The sequence below is a fragment of the Copidosoma floridanum genome, unplaced genomic scaffold (genome assembly GCF_036245765.1).
Source record: "Copidosoma floridanum isolate Cflo_tuat_1 unplaced genomic scaffold, Cflo_Japanese_pri ptg000020l, whole genome shotgun sequence".
In the NCBI taxonomy this organism is placed as follows: domain Eukaryota; kingdom Metazoa; phylum Arthropoda; class Insecta; order Hymenoptera; family Encyrtidae; genus Copidosoma; species Copidosoma floridanum.
In genome coordinates, this window is record NW_028321897.1 from 28,031,453 (window position 1) to 28,046,391 (window position 14,939).

The 14,939-nt window shown below is 33.7% G+C and overlaps 1 protein-coding gene across 3 annotated transcripts in view; it reads right to left on the reverse strand.

Annotated features, from left to right (window-relative positions):
* GlyS (glycogen [starch] synthase) overlaps positions 1–14,939 on the reverse strand; it is a 1,005,553-nt gene that overhangs the window by 826,443 nt on the left and 164,171 nt on the right. The gene's annotated exons all lie outside the window — the stretch shown is intronic.

Below are 14,939 nucleotides of genomic sequence, written 5' to 3' on the forward strand. Positions count from 1 at the left end.
TTTTGTACAATTTATTTTCTAATTTGCCTTTGACTGATTGCTGATTCCATCCTATCTGTATAGTTTCAAACTTTATTTTTCACTCATCAAAAAAAGGATTAAGCTCCTAGATATTGCATTCAAACAGGAATTCCTAATAAAAGTGAAAAAAGTAAAACTTAAAGGCAGGAAAATGCAAAAGATTAAAGATTATGTCATTTACAAAAATATACAAAAAATATTTTTAAAAACTGTAAATTTCAGTTTATTTTGTATTTTGAAAAAAAAAGTTCATTTAGTACTAAGCTTTAACTTAAAATATGTACAGTAAATTCTGTATCGTAAATAGTGTAATTGTTCTGAGTAAAAAATATTTTCTTTGTATAAAGTGTGCTTTGAGCTTTCAAAAATTTTTATAATTAATTAAAGAGGCACATAAATTATGAGGAGTCTCTCTAAGACTGTGGAGGGCTTCTCTTAATAAGGTGGAGGGGCTGTATGTGTGTTTGGGAGGCTATTCGCTCCAAGAATGAGGTTGGAAGGGATAAGAGAATATATGCCAGCGCTCAGAAAGGTGATTACGCACGATCTATAGGTACGCTAACAAAACAAAATGTATGTAGCGCATCAAGCTGGCGTACAACCTTCACGCCACTTGCGCAAGCAGACGCTGGTGCCGAGGAAAGACTTTGACTAGCATAGTCAAACTCTTTTCTACCCGCGCGAGCCAACAAGCAGTGTTGCCAGATGGGCGTTAGCCTTTCTCGCCACCTGAAAGTTAAAAAATCGCTAATTCCACCACTGTGATAATAAAAAATCGCTAAAAACATAGCCAATTTATAATTACTTTTTTCAATAGAGAAATAGCTTTTACATTTTAAGTATACGAAACTAAAAAATAAAAAAAGACTTAAGATATTATTATTATTATTATTTATAAAGAGCGTTTATTATTTTCATTATGGACATAAAGTCAGGTTTGTATATCATAAAATTACTACATGCTAAGAATAATTATATTTAAAAAGTGTTGAAAGTGTATATTAGATATGCAAACGCAAGGAACATCAATGCTATCATTTATTTTAATCATTACTTTTAATTTTTTATCTGTTAATACTTCACAATTAGTCTCATCTTCTTTTATTTTGTACATCATTTTACTGTTAAAATCGTTAGACGTTTTTATTTGACAGAATAAAATCCATACAACACATTTTTGAATGATGCAACCGCATTCATATCCTAAGCTAAGAATCTAACATTGGTAGCAATAGTAAATTCCTTATTTTGGATTGGATAATGTTCATCATCGAAGATATTCTTTCAACTACAGCATTGCTCGAAGACAGAAAAAGTAAAGATAAACAATCAACTATAAATTCTTGAGAGATAAATCTTCCACTGGCATTTTTAAATGAGTATACTATTGGCCAAAACTTCGTACTTTCTTTCAGAATTTTTGTACCATGAATTTGGGCCCAATGCATGGTTAAAATTTTGATGTATTGATTTTCTACCATTAACAGCTTATCACCACTAGTCAACTTTTTCAAGAATAGTAAGTTTGAAAATTGAGGCCTTCGAGGTCGTGATAGAATAGAAGATGGATTTAAAAATTTTAGTCGATAATACAAATTTAAATTTTCTGGTAATCTTTTCACTGTGTCCAACAATAAACTTTTTTTTAAATTAAAGTAATTTTAGGTAATTTATTTCAAAGGAATTTAAAAAAGCTAGTTTAAAAATGAACTTTTCATAACTTTGTTTGTCAAAAGTAAAATAAACGTTTTTAAAACTCACCATAAGCCAACGATAAATCAATATTCGTTTTCTGAAACGATGCATTAACATAGTTGACTTCACTGAGAACCGGCTTTACTATTAAAAAGTATAAATACGTTATTTTATCTTTCAGTGCTTGACAAATTTCTCGAGCTTTGTGGCATTTTTCTTTTTTTTACTACAATGTTAAAGTGTATTTGCAACGGAATCATGCGCTCTACAAGAATTTTGACTACGTTATACCTTGCTAACCATCTTGTAGTTGATAATTACACAAATGTAAGAAAAACAGATTTTTAATCGCTCTCGTTCAAGCCAGTACATATTAAACTCCTCGTTTCATGATATTGTAACTTTCTTAAAGGGCTTTGACTAAACCGGTTGTAAGCTTCAGAACATAAAAATTCTACCCTAGCCGGGAAATGGGTGGGTGCAACGTATAGAATAACCTTTATTACGCGCGTGCGCGCGTGTGTGTGCACTGGTTAGGCTCAGCTCTCCTGCGCACTTTGCGTACCAATTTTCTACATAGGATTTGAAGTAGAAGGCAAAACGTTTAAAATAGAAAAAAACAAATTTTTTTCAATGAAAAAACACTACTCTACACTATTAATTATACTAATTCTATAAGTAACAATAATAAATACATAAAAAGATAAAATGAATACCTTTCTCATAACTTAAGTATGAGTGTTATAAAAAAATCAGCTTCAGTTGGCAAGTAAGCAACTAAGAACAGTTCATAATAGAAGTAACTGAAATATGATTATCTAACTTGATGAAGATTTTTTATTTAAGATTTTGAGATATTTTTACAATAAATATTTTTACTTATTAGTTTTATTTTTTTTTTCTTTTTAATTTACATAAATATCCTAATATATTGATAAGTACACATTGACATTTAATATTCTGTTAAAATAGTTAAATTTGTATTCTAAAATAAGTAAGAAAATCATAAGTCAAACATAACTATAGTGGTTAGTAATTATTCACATGCTATTAAAATTTGTGATTTACTTTAAATGAACTCAATTGTAATAACTATTTAATCCATCTTTACTTAAAAACTTTCTTCCACAATGGTTACGAATGTGATTGTGCCCGGGTTATACGTATGTAAATGACGCCGCAACTGTGATGCTCTCGTAAAATTTCGGTTACAGACAAAACCACATACAATTTTATCGTATGTATGCTCTCTTACAAGACATACGTAATAATAATTTTTTTTTTAATAACTATATTGCGCAATAAAATTTTAAAAACTCAAAAATCAGATGATAATATTTATATAAACTACATAACATAACAGTATTTATATAAATACTAAATAACATCCGGAAAAGCTTACTACCTCATGAACTAAATATAAACGTTAGAAGTATAATCGTGTTGATAAGGAACTTACGAGTGTCAGATGGTTTATGTTATGGTACACGGTTATGAATAACTAAAATATATAAGTACAATATAGAAAGTGAAACAACAAATGAAGAAAAAATTGGGAAGAAAGATTTTTTTCTAAGAATAACTTTGAATACGAAAGATACTTCTTCACTGCCAATTATTTTATACACAACACAATTTTCTTTAGTTTTAGCTATTGCTATGACCATCAATAAATTTCAAGGTCAAAGTTCTGATAATGTTGGTTAGAACTTGAAGAAACTTTATTTTTCCATGATTAACTTTACGTGGCATTATAAAGATGCAAAAATGAAAATTGGATATTTAGAAATTAGGATTATTAGAAAAAGTGAATAATTCAGTTACAGACAACAATGTTTGGAAAGAGATTTTTGATTAAACTATACTTTTGTACTTAAATTTATATTGAATCAATTAAATTGTCTGTTATATAGGTATCTAAATAATATTCTTATGACTGTTAAGATGGAATACATTAAAGTACTGTAAATTTTACAAAAATGACGTTTAAATACTATACTCATCTTTCATTTTATTGTAGTAACTAAGTCAAGGGTATCTTGATTCACGTTCTTACTATTTGGAGATATTTGTATTAACTAACTTAAAAATTTTTTATGGTGCTTTTTTTATCAATTTTTAGAGTGTCTTCTCAAAAAAATAAGTAGCAGTATTTGCACTTGAAAAGAAATAAAGCGATGAAAAAAAATTTCTGGTTTATAAGAGAAATTTAATTTTAGATATCTATACTTTAAAGTGGCATCACCATTTTGATTTTGAGCCAATGCATTCATATTAAAATCCATGGTAAAATAAATCTCAAAGAACCCACAGCTAAAATTCTTTTTCTAATAAAATGGAGAAAATACAAAATTGCGTAGTGAAAAAAAAAGATATTACATGTTTTGAGTCCAAAAAAAGGTTAATCTCGGTACGTAAGAAAGCGGATTTATATCTATAGTTATAATCATCGAACTTGCTAATCAATGTTTTCAGGTGTGATAGTCTGATGTCACACAAACACATAGTCCAGAGGTAATGGAGCCTTATAATAAAATTTTAGAAAGCATGAAAGGAGAAAAATCAACTTGTTATAGCATAGACTATGCTACTCATTAAAGAGTTGATAAAATAGACGATGATATTTACATAAACTTTCCAATAGAATATTTAAATAATATTCAAGAAGGATTTTTACCACACAAATTAAATTTAAAAATTAATGCGTTAGTAAAGTTAATCAGAAGCTTAAGTATTTTCGATGGCTTTTGTAATGGTACAAGGTAAAAAACAACAAAATTATTTGAATATAACATAGAAGCAGAAATAATTACAGCTAAAAAAAAAGATGTAAGGTTTTTATACCGAAAATAACATTAAGTACAAGTAGTTTATCATCACTTCCTTTTAGTTTGTACAGAAATCAATTTCCCTTCGTATTAGCTTTTTCGATGCCTGTAAACAAATCTCAAGGTCATAGTTTTGATTGTGTAGGATTTTATGTTAAAAAACTTTTATTTTCACATGGACAGTTATATGTTGCCCTTTCGAGATGTGAAAATCCCAGTAATATTTATATTTAAATTAAAGCTGAAGATAATTTTGAAATACAAATCATTGTTTGGTCCGAAATTTTTCAATAATTCAAAAAAATTCAGATTCTCATCTATCCACATTATCCACATTAAGAAATGTTTCAAAAAATTTTAACGATAAAAAAATTTTGATCTATCTACGAATGTTCTATATTTCATAATGTCATGCCTAATTTGTAAATTTGCAAATTTTGTAAAAATTATTTTAAAAAACAAAAAATTCAGAAAAAAAGGAATTATCTGTTTTTTATATGCACACAAATATTTTTTAGGTTCTTTGAAAAAGTAATAAAAATTAATGCAAAAAAAACTACAATGATTTAACATTACCAATTGAAAAATCAAATTTTCAACTTATTTTAAGTCATACAATGCAGTTGAGGTAAAAATACATCATTGAATTTACACAATTAATTTAATACAACTTGTAATAAAAAAATTTTTTTCAGTTTGAAAGATTTGTTTATCTGCAATCTATGCAAAACAAGATTTTTAAACCCTGAAAAGTTAATAGATCATAAGAAGATACATCGAAAATTATTATACGTTTGTGATACTTATAAAATTGTAGTTACTTTGAAACAAAATTATGTTAAGACATCTAAAGGAACACAGTTCAAAGAAAAGATTACATGCATATATTGTAATAAGAAATTCAAGAGATCAACACACTTAAATAAGCATATGAAAATTTACAGTAAATGAGAAATTAAACAAATTAGTACATAATGTGAAACAAGATTTTCAAGGTTAGTGAACTTAAAAAGACATATGAAAATTCACAAATTATACATGAATAATGTACAATGTTTTTGAAATAAATTATTACGTTGATACACAAATAGTTTATTTTTCTTTATTGTTACAGGATATTATTATAAAAAATTTTACTATCATACAAGTTTAAGACTTCTTAAAAATATATCGAAGTCTCTTGTATAACACTTAAATTAATTGGCACAATCGAAACAACTGCCCAACATTTTCTAACGCAATAGAAAACGCAATCATTTTCTAAACTGTTAAGGTTGTTTAAAAGTAAGATGGGGATGGAGGGGGCTGCATGGAGGATGGAGGGAGATAGAGGATGATGTAATTAAATAGATAAAACAGCAAGAAAACAAGCGAATAACATAGTATTTTGAGGGGGATGGAGGGGGTTAGAGGTTGACTCCACTCGAAATAACTATATAATATAGGAAGATATATATGGGACAAAACGCGTCAACCCAAACCCCCCTATGCCCATAATTGGTTTAGGTTTTTTGGGATATGTGACCAGTTAAAATTTAGCTTTTTTCCTCTAATTTTCAATGTCATGTGGTATTTTTTAATCATATTTAACGATTGACCAATACGACACCTCTAACGGGTGAAGCGTCTTAAAAATATAAAAAAATTTTTCTTAATTTGTCATCTAGTACGATATATAAGTTCCTAATTCTGTAATTATGATCAGATATCTACCTTTTCATGATATATTTTTAACCATTGCCGTAAAAAAAACAAAAATTAACATAACCTTAAAAATCCTTACGATCCCGTATCTCAAACTTCTAAACCCAATATCTTTTTGGAATCAAAGTCTGCGAACTTGGAAATACGAGACATGAGCTAATCAACTCTCTGAACTCTTAATCCAACACCAAACATAACCTCGAAAATACCTACAATGAACTCCTAAACTCACAACAGGTTCATATCACAAGCGAGTAAACCCAGTTACCCCACTCGTGTGTAGTTTAACTGAAAAATTAGTTAGTAAAATTATCTAAGTGTACCAAAAGCAGAGAATGTAGAATGGAGAATTCTGTATTCTCTGCCAAAAGCACCCTGTTTTATATCCTCGGTGTTTTATGTTACAGAGCATGTAACTTTTATTCGAGTTTAGTGCTGCGTCCCTAAGAAAACTTAACATTTAAGTAGTAACACGGATAGATTTAAGGCAATCCAAGTAATAGAAATAAATAAAAACGAAATTTCTGTTACAATTAAGTGCAAAAATAGCTATTATAAAAATATTCCTAAGTCTCACACAAACTTTATAAAAAAAAACTAATCGATAATAAAAAAAAGATGGACGAACCCTTCAAAAATAAGTATTTTTTCAATTCTCAACCCCGGAAGTAAATAAGCTTATGCCTAAATCATTTCCAATTAAGTAGACCTTCGTTATAGAGTCGGAGGGGTTCTCAAGGTTATGTTGGATATTCTTGTAAGCGAAAGACTGGCTCAAGATTCTGGGAAAACGTATAGGAGTTTGTCGTTTGAAAAATTCGAGAGTTTGCTAGCTAGTTTTTCAGTTGAACTACGCACGAGTGGGGTAACTGGGCTTACTCGCCTGTAGTATGCACCGATCGTAGGTTAAGGAGTTAATTGTTAAAAAACTTAGAGAGTTTACTAACTAATGTTTCAGTTTAATTATGCACGAGTGGGGTAACTGGGTTTACTCGCTTGTGGAATAAACTTGTTGCGAGCTTAGGAGTTCATTGTGGGTATTTTCAAGGTTATATTGGGTATTCTCGTGAGCTTGGTGTTGGATTAACAGTTCAGAAAGTTGGGCTGCGTTCACAGTGGCGGAATGTGCTGACAGCCGAGGGTACTGGCACTCTCGTACGCCAGGTGACCCTTGCGCCGCCTACCAGGAGCTCAGGTTTTGAAAAAACCTAGGACTCTGGTATAGCCGTGGACTTCCGAGATACGTTACGATCTACTTTGGCTTGCCCAATGGGCTCTACCGTGAAAACTAGTCCTCCTCCTGGTGCGTTAATGTATCTCTTAGCTTTACCCGGCAAACCTCAATTCTCAATATCAACTTTCCGGGAAATTTGTTTAGTAGCTCGTACTGGGATGAAGTGCACGCTACCTCTTTCCCCACGTAGACTACACTCACAAAACCATGCAGTGTATCATAACACGTTTTAAACCTAGAATGGGTCGCGTGTACACTCGGGGCACTTTATATTTGTTGGAACGATGAAAAATTATCTGTTCAGTGACGGTACCTCTTTGTTACATTACAAGTTACAGAACATCATTGACCGTATGTAGACCAATCATTCCGACCAACTCTTTGCTTACCTTGCGAATGCGCTTGTGAGCCGTAGTCTCGTAAGGAGTCTTGGCGACATAAAGCCTGTAACCATACTACCGTGTATGTTTGGCGTGTCCCAGTGCCTTTCAACTTGCTCCGTCACAATGACGCATATATAAAGTGTGTTTTGACTCCACTTTACACGCCCCTGTATTGCTCTGCTCACACGTGCTTTCGTAACTACTCAGCTGTTAGACACACTCCGGCAATATCCAACATGAGCATGCATGGTCACGCGTGTCCAATGAAACTCAGTAGCACCAAACGTATATCCCAGAATTTCTGCATGTGTACACGGTTTCCTGGTATAGCTACCTACTTAACTTTTTCTACATGCAACTGCTTGCTGCTTGCAGCTTGCCCCTTACACGAGCCCTGGCGACACCTATTGTACCCTTGTATTTTCCTAAAGATGCTACACATATTCACACGCATCCACTGCACCCCAGTGCAACTTAGTGTGCTCTTCGTACAACAGAATGCGTGTAAGCCAAACCCCGGTGACACTATCTTCCATTGTAAGATTTTACGAGCCCTGTAACCACTAAGCTCACTATCGGTGTCACTCGAGCCCCTTGCATGATGCAGTATTTACTGCAATGTCTCGAGTACCCAAGCGGCGCTTTGCATTACCTCGGATAAACCAATAATATAGCTAGCAACGTAGCAAAACATAAGTACATCACGTTAACTAGCATATGCTAGCAACAGTCTGATATGCCATAAGTCACTTTGCAAAGTTCCACCCAGTTGCTGAGTTCTCTGTGTATTTTATATGGAGAATGGACGTGGCTCGGGGCATTGGTTAAGAATAATGTGACGGGTTTATTACAGAACATATGCCTCAATAATCCACGTAGATTCAACATGAAAAATTCACGTGGTTCCACATGGATTGCACGCGGAATCCATTAAACATTTACTTGAAATCCACATGGAAATCCGCGTGGATCTCAGTATATTGTTGATATACCTTAAGATTCGTATGCAATGTCAACTCTCTTGCAAATAGTCTGACACACGCACGAGCTACTCGGTCATGATACTCTTTTCGAGGTGTGTTTCAGACAAAGGACATATCTTGAGGCCCTAGTGCGCTAAGTTAAATAAAAGCTATGATTGACCTGGAATCCAGAAAGCTTTGAGCATGCCTGGTCAACTATGACAACATTGAATAGCACTTGCAATTATTATTAATGAAGTACGGTACTGCAGGATCCTTATTCGCTATGTGAATTACTCCAAGCGACCTCTGGTGGTTTCAACCAGAGTGAGCTCCCGGAAAAATCATAGAGCACTGTATAAAATAAGTAAAAACTGCATAACTCATTTCACTACAATTTTAAAGTGAAAGTATAATTTTATCTAACATTATTGGTTAAAGTAGTATATCTTAATCTACAACTTTTAGGCATCTAACGGATAAAAATAATACCAAGTTTTAAGATGAAGCGAAGTATCGAGAACTTAATGTCGATTACTTTGTGAAAAAGCTTTGAAGTTTTTTTACAATATTTTACGTAATCTCTACGCGTATAAGACTTACCTTTTCTACAAGCAGTTTTCTACCTGCCCATCTCTGATCGCCACGCCAAAGTGTCGGTTATTAAGGCTATGGTTACATGTATGTTGAGAAGCCCTGCGTAATGCGTGAAAACCCATAAGCCGCCATCTTAGCTCATTAACGCAGCAGAATAGACTTTGAGGCCGTGACCACATGTCTGCGGAAAAGAACTGCGGATTGCGGATTGCCGCAAATAAGAGTAACATAAAAGTAATAGGATTCGGTACCGAAGCACGCTCAGATCTCAAAAAATAAGACTCGCATTTTTTTATTAACCGAGTGCCTAGTAGAATCTCTACTCGGCTACATATAAACAATGCGTTCTCAACACTTATGCAGACTACGTTTAATTTCTTCGACGCAGTCCAATAAGCCTATTCCAATCGAATCGAACTGAAAAAGGTGAAAGAACTTTCTTTGACGTAATCCGCAGCTCTTTTCTGTAGCATGTGATCGTGGTATGATCATCGAATATTATCACGAGGCTCGACGCAAACTCTCGATTCTATCGAACACCCGGCCTAGCAACACTGGTGACATCCATCGAGTACGCTTGTACGCTCTCGTGTCATCGCATGCTCCTCGAGTCTCACTCGCAGCGCTCGCATGCTCTCGTCACCTCGCGGTCTCACTCGCGGAGCTCACGTGCTCTCGTCTCCTTGCGTTCTCACTCGCAGCCAGTGTTGGGTGAGTAGGATATAATTTGGCATTTTCATCACTAGGACCTATTTATAGCTACAGATCCTAGTGAGAAAAATGCAAAAACTGAATAGGAGGGGGAAGGAGGCCAGTGGTTCTCCCCAAATGTGACTGGCAAACTTGTGGGAAATTCAAATTGGCTGTGTGGTGCAAGACGCAAATACCCAGAAACTCGACACAATTACATGCACAATAATTTGATAAGCTTATCCCAAGCTATTTAATCCAATAAATAACCCAATGGGCCAATAAGCAGCTTCATGAGTTTAAATAAATAATAAAAATTATTAATTAACAAAGCAAGCGCCAATCCCCACATGACCCAAGGCACTTACTGGTTGCTTTAATTATTAATGATTAATAAAATAATAACGCAAGCACCTATCCCCGCACAACCAGGGGCACTTACTGGTCGCTTACTCCATTACTATAAATAAAATGATAATGCAAGCGCCTATTCCCACATGACCCGGAGCGCCTACTGGTCACTTCAATTATTTACAATAAATAGAATAATGTGAACGCTAATCCCCACATGTCCCGAGAGCCTTGCATTATTTAATTGACTTTAAATAATTATAGTGACCGGTAATCACCCCTGGTTGTGTGGGGATAAGTGCTTGCGTTATTATTTTATTTACAGTAATTTAAGTAAGCAACCAGTAAGTGCCCCTGGTTGTGTGGGGATAGGTGCTTGCATTATTATTTTATTTATAGTAATTTAAGTAAGCGACCAGTAAGCCTTCCCGGTTGTGTGGGGATAGGCGCTTGCGTTATTATTTTATTGACAGTAATTTAAGTAAGTAACCAGTAAGTGCCCCTGGTTGTGTGGGGATAGGTGCTTGCGTTATTATTTTATTTATAGTAATTTAAGTAAGCGACCAGTAAGCTTCCACGGTTGTGTGGGGATAGGCGCTTGCAGTATTATTTTATTTATAGTAAATTAAGTTAGCAACCAGTAAGCTCCCCCGGTTGTATGGGGATAGGCGCTTGCGGTATTATTTTATTTATAGTAAATTAAATAAGCAACCAGTAAGCTCCCCTGGTTGTAGGGGGGAGGTAGGCGCTTGCGGTATTATTTTATTAATCATAAATAATTAAAGCAACCAGTAAGTGCTTTGGGTCGTGTGGAGATTGGCGCTTGCTTTGTTAATGAATAAATTTTATTATTTATTCAAACTTATGAGGCTGGTTATTGGCCCATTGGATTATTTATTGGATTAAATAGCTTGGGATTAGTTTATCAAGTTATTTTGCATGTAATTGTGTCGAGTTTCTGGGTATTTGCGTCTTGCACCACATAGCCAATTTGAATTTCCCACAAGTTTACCAGTCACATTTGGGGAGAACCACTTGCCTCCTCCCCCCTCCTATTCAGCTTTTGCATTTTTCTCACTAGGGTCTGTAGCTATATATAGGTCCTAGTGATAAAAATGAAAAATCATATCCTACTCACCCAACACTGCTCGCAGCGCTCGCGTGCTCTCGTCTCCTCGCATTCTCCTCGGGTTTTACTCGCGCCATCTCAGATACGCTCTCGTGCTCTCTGTTCTCCTTGCATACTTGCGTGCTCGCTTGTGCAATCGTAAATACGCCCGTACTGTCTCGACGGTTTCGGCATTTCCTCGAAGACGCCTGAAGATGCTCGCACGGCCTAGTACGTCCTCGTGAGCACGTAATTCGGCAATATTCTGGTACGCTTTTTTATTTTTTGTGAAATCTTCTCTTTTGGTGCTTCCTTAGATTTTTGTCTGTTCTAGGACAGTATTTTGTACGCATTAGTGTGTTTATGGTTTTTAGGTTGACTTTGTGTCCAGTTTTTATAGATACTAAGTTATAGTTAAGTATGTCATGTTTTGATATGGCTCCGAGCATTTATAGTCTTCTCTCAGACTCTGTTGTACGCCTAGACTTTCTGTTAGAAAGTATTGTGAATCATCAAATCCATGAACTAAATAGAGGCAGAGCCGTTTTTGGTGAATATCATCGCCTTTTTCCTACATTGTAAAAGTACGAAGACAAATTTCTTGAATATGTGAGGATGCCCATTGCTTGTTTCTATTGTATTTTATCAAAGATTAGTAATGAATGCTCGAAAAAATGGTGTAATTAACATGCTCAACCAATATTGCCGGAAGAAAGGCTTGTTATTACGCTAAGGTATGATTAATGTTACATGTAGTTATATACGAAATTGTATTTTGGTCTAATAGTACATGTTATTGTTTCAATGATTTTTTCTATTTTTGTAATTATATATGTTATATGATTTCTTATCATTATTTTGGTTCTTGACAATAATCTTGGGGTCATCTTTCTGAATAATTGATTTATTAACTTTTTAATATTTTACAAGACGTCATACATGAGCTCATGACTCAAGTATTTCCAAGTTCGCAGATTTTGATTCTAAAAAGATATTGGGTTTAGAAGTTTGAGATACAAGATCGTAAGGATTTTTAAGGTTATGTTAATTTTTGTTTTTTTTTACGGCAATGGTTAAAAATATATTATGAGAAGGTAGATATCTGATCATAATTTCAGAATTAGGAACATATACATCGTACTAAATGACAAATTAAGAAAAAATTTTTTGTTTTTCGAAACGCTTCACCCGTTAGAGGTGCCGTATTGGTCGGTCGTTAAATATGATTAAAAAATGCCACATGACATTTAAAATTAAAAAAAAAGCTAAATTTTAACTATTCACACATCCTGAAAAATCTAAACCAATTATGGGCAGAGGAGGGCTTGGGTGGACGCGTTTTGTCCTATATATACAGTATGATATGTAACGGTGGCACTTCCTGAGAATCGCGTGAAGAGCGATTTTTTCTGAGGCGAACCCCGTTGGAATTAATTTTTCAGGGCGAATAGCTTTTAAATGGGAGCCGATTGAAAATACGTTCCAAACTACCCCTAAATGGGGTTGGAAGGCTATAGCGCGCCCGCATGAACTTGCGACGTTGCCACATTGTCATTGAAGCTTAGTCGGTAAGCAGTGAAAACGATATCCATGTGCGCACGCAAGAGCGTTAGCTACTGCTGGTAACATTAAGGTTGGATGTAAAAAGGTAAACGTTGTCTGCTTTTTATGTTGTCAGTTGTATGTCCACGTGCTTACTGTCTTTCTCACTCTCATGTTAAACAAAAACATCTTTAAATTTTTATACTTATAAGTAATGTTACCTCAAATTAAAGTAAAAGACCATATCAGTAGGGATTTTTCCACTCTACACGATGGTATTTTTGCAAAAATAGTTGACCTCTCGGTCAAAAATATTGTTGTTAGGTATGCTCAGTCAAAAATTTATGAATATGCCTATAATATTTAGCCATAATTATAGCTATAACTACCTATAAAACAGCTATAATAATGTATAAAATTCAGCTATAAATATAGCTATAAACTACAGCTGTAAATTTTTCACAAATAGTGAATAAAAATTAGTTTAAAATCAGATTTTTTCAACATAATCGATCAGTACACATGGTACAATCCGTATGATAACAGTAAAACTGGGGGCCTAAAGTATTTTTTAATAAGTAGAAGAAAAAACTAGAAATCATATACAATTTTAAGTTTTTTAAAAATTGTTTAAAAATACTTTAGGCCCTCAGTTTTACTGTTATCACACTGATGATACCGTCTTCACTGCTCGATATATGTTAAAAAAATCTGATTTTAAACTAATTTTTATTCAAAATTTGTGAAAAATGTACAGCTGTAGTTTATAGCTATATTTATAGCTAAATTTTATACATTATTATAGCTAGTTTATAGGTAGTTATAGCTATAATTATAGCTATAATTTATGGGTCTAATTATGGCTACAAATTTTCAACTGAGTGTCTTGCTTGCGTTCCCGAGTATGCCGTCTGTACATGATTTTGAACGAGTCCTTTCATAAATTTCAATAATTAAAGTATATTAGAGTTGATATTGCTCATAGAAATCATTTATTTATCATCCAAATTTACATACTTTAGAATTATACGTTTAAAAATGCTCTTAAACTATCTAATTATTTCATAAAAAATTATAGAACATCTTTTCAAAAAAATCATAAACCTTACATTGTATTAAATAATGATTTGAAAATGTCACGGTAACAAAATGTTTGGTTGATGTACATCTTTATTCAGTTAAAACTTAACCATCGATATAAACTGACACAGTGAGAAAAAAAAAAATTTAACAACATACAGAAAATAAATTTAATCGAAATAAGAAGGCAATTCAAACGAATTCAATAAAAAAACTCAAGTGCCCGCGAAGTGCCCAGGAAGTACCCGCCAAGTACCCGGGAAGTACCCGCCAAGTTTCCGGGAAGTACCCGTCAAGCGCCTGGGAAGTACCTGCCAAGTGCCCAGGAAGTATCCGCTAAGTGCACGGGAAGTCCCCACCAAGTGCCCGCCAAGTGCCCGGGAAGTACCTGACATACGACTACATCCATAAAGGCAGCGATTGAGCTTTTATTGAGTTTAAAAAAATCAGCAATTGTGATGAAGAAATTTTGGATAAAATTAAAAATTATGTGGATGGTAGATATTTAAGTCTAATGGAGGCTGCATGGATATTGCAAGAATTTCCAATTTGTGGTAGAAATAACAAAATTGTTCGGCGAACTTCCACGGTTTAAATTATTAATGTTACTATGTAAGTTTTTAGATGATTCATTTATTTTTATCATGTCATTAAAATATATGTTTCGATCATTGAAAATTCTACGGTACTATAATAATACAAACGAAAAAAAAGTATAACGTGACCTAGACTTTACACTTATTA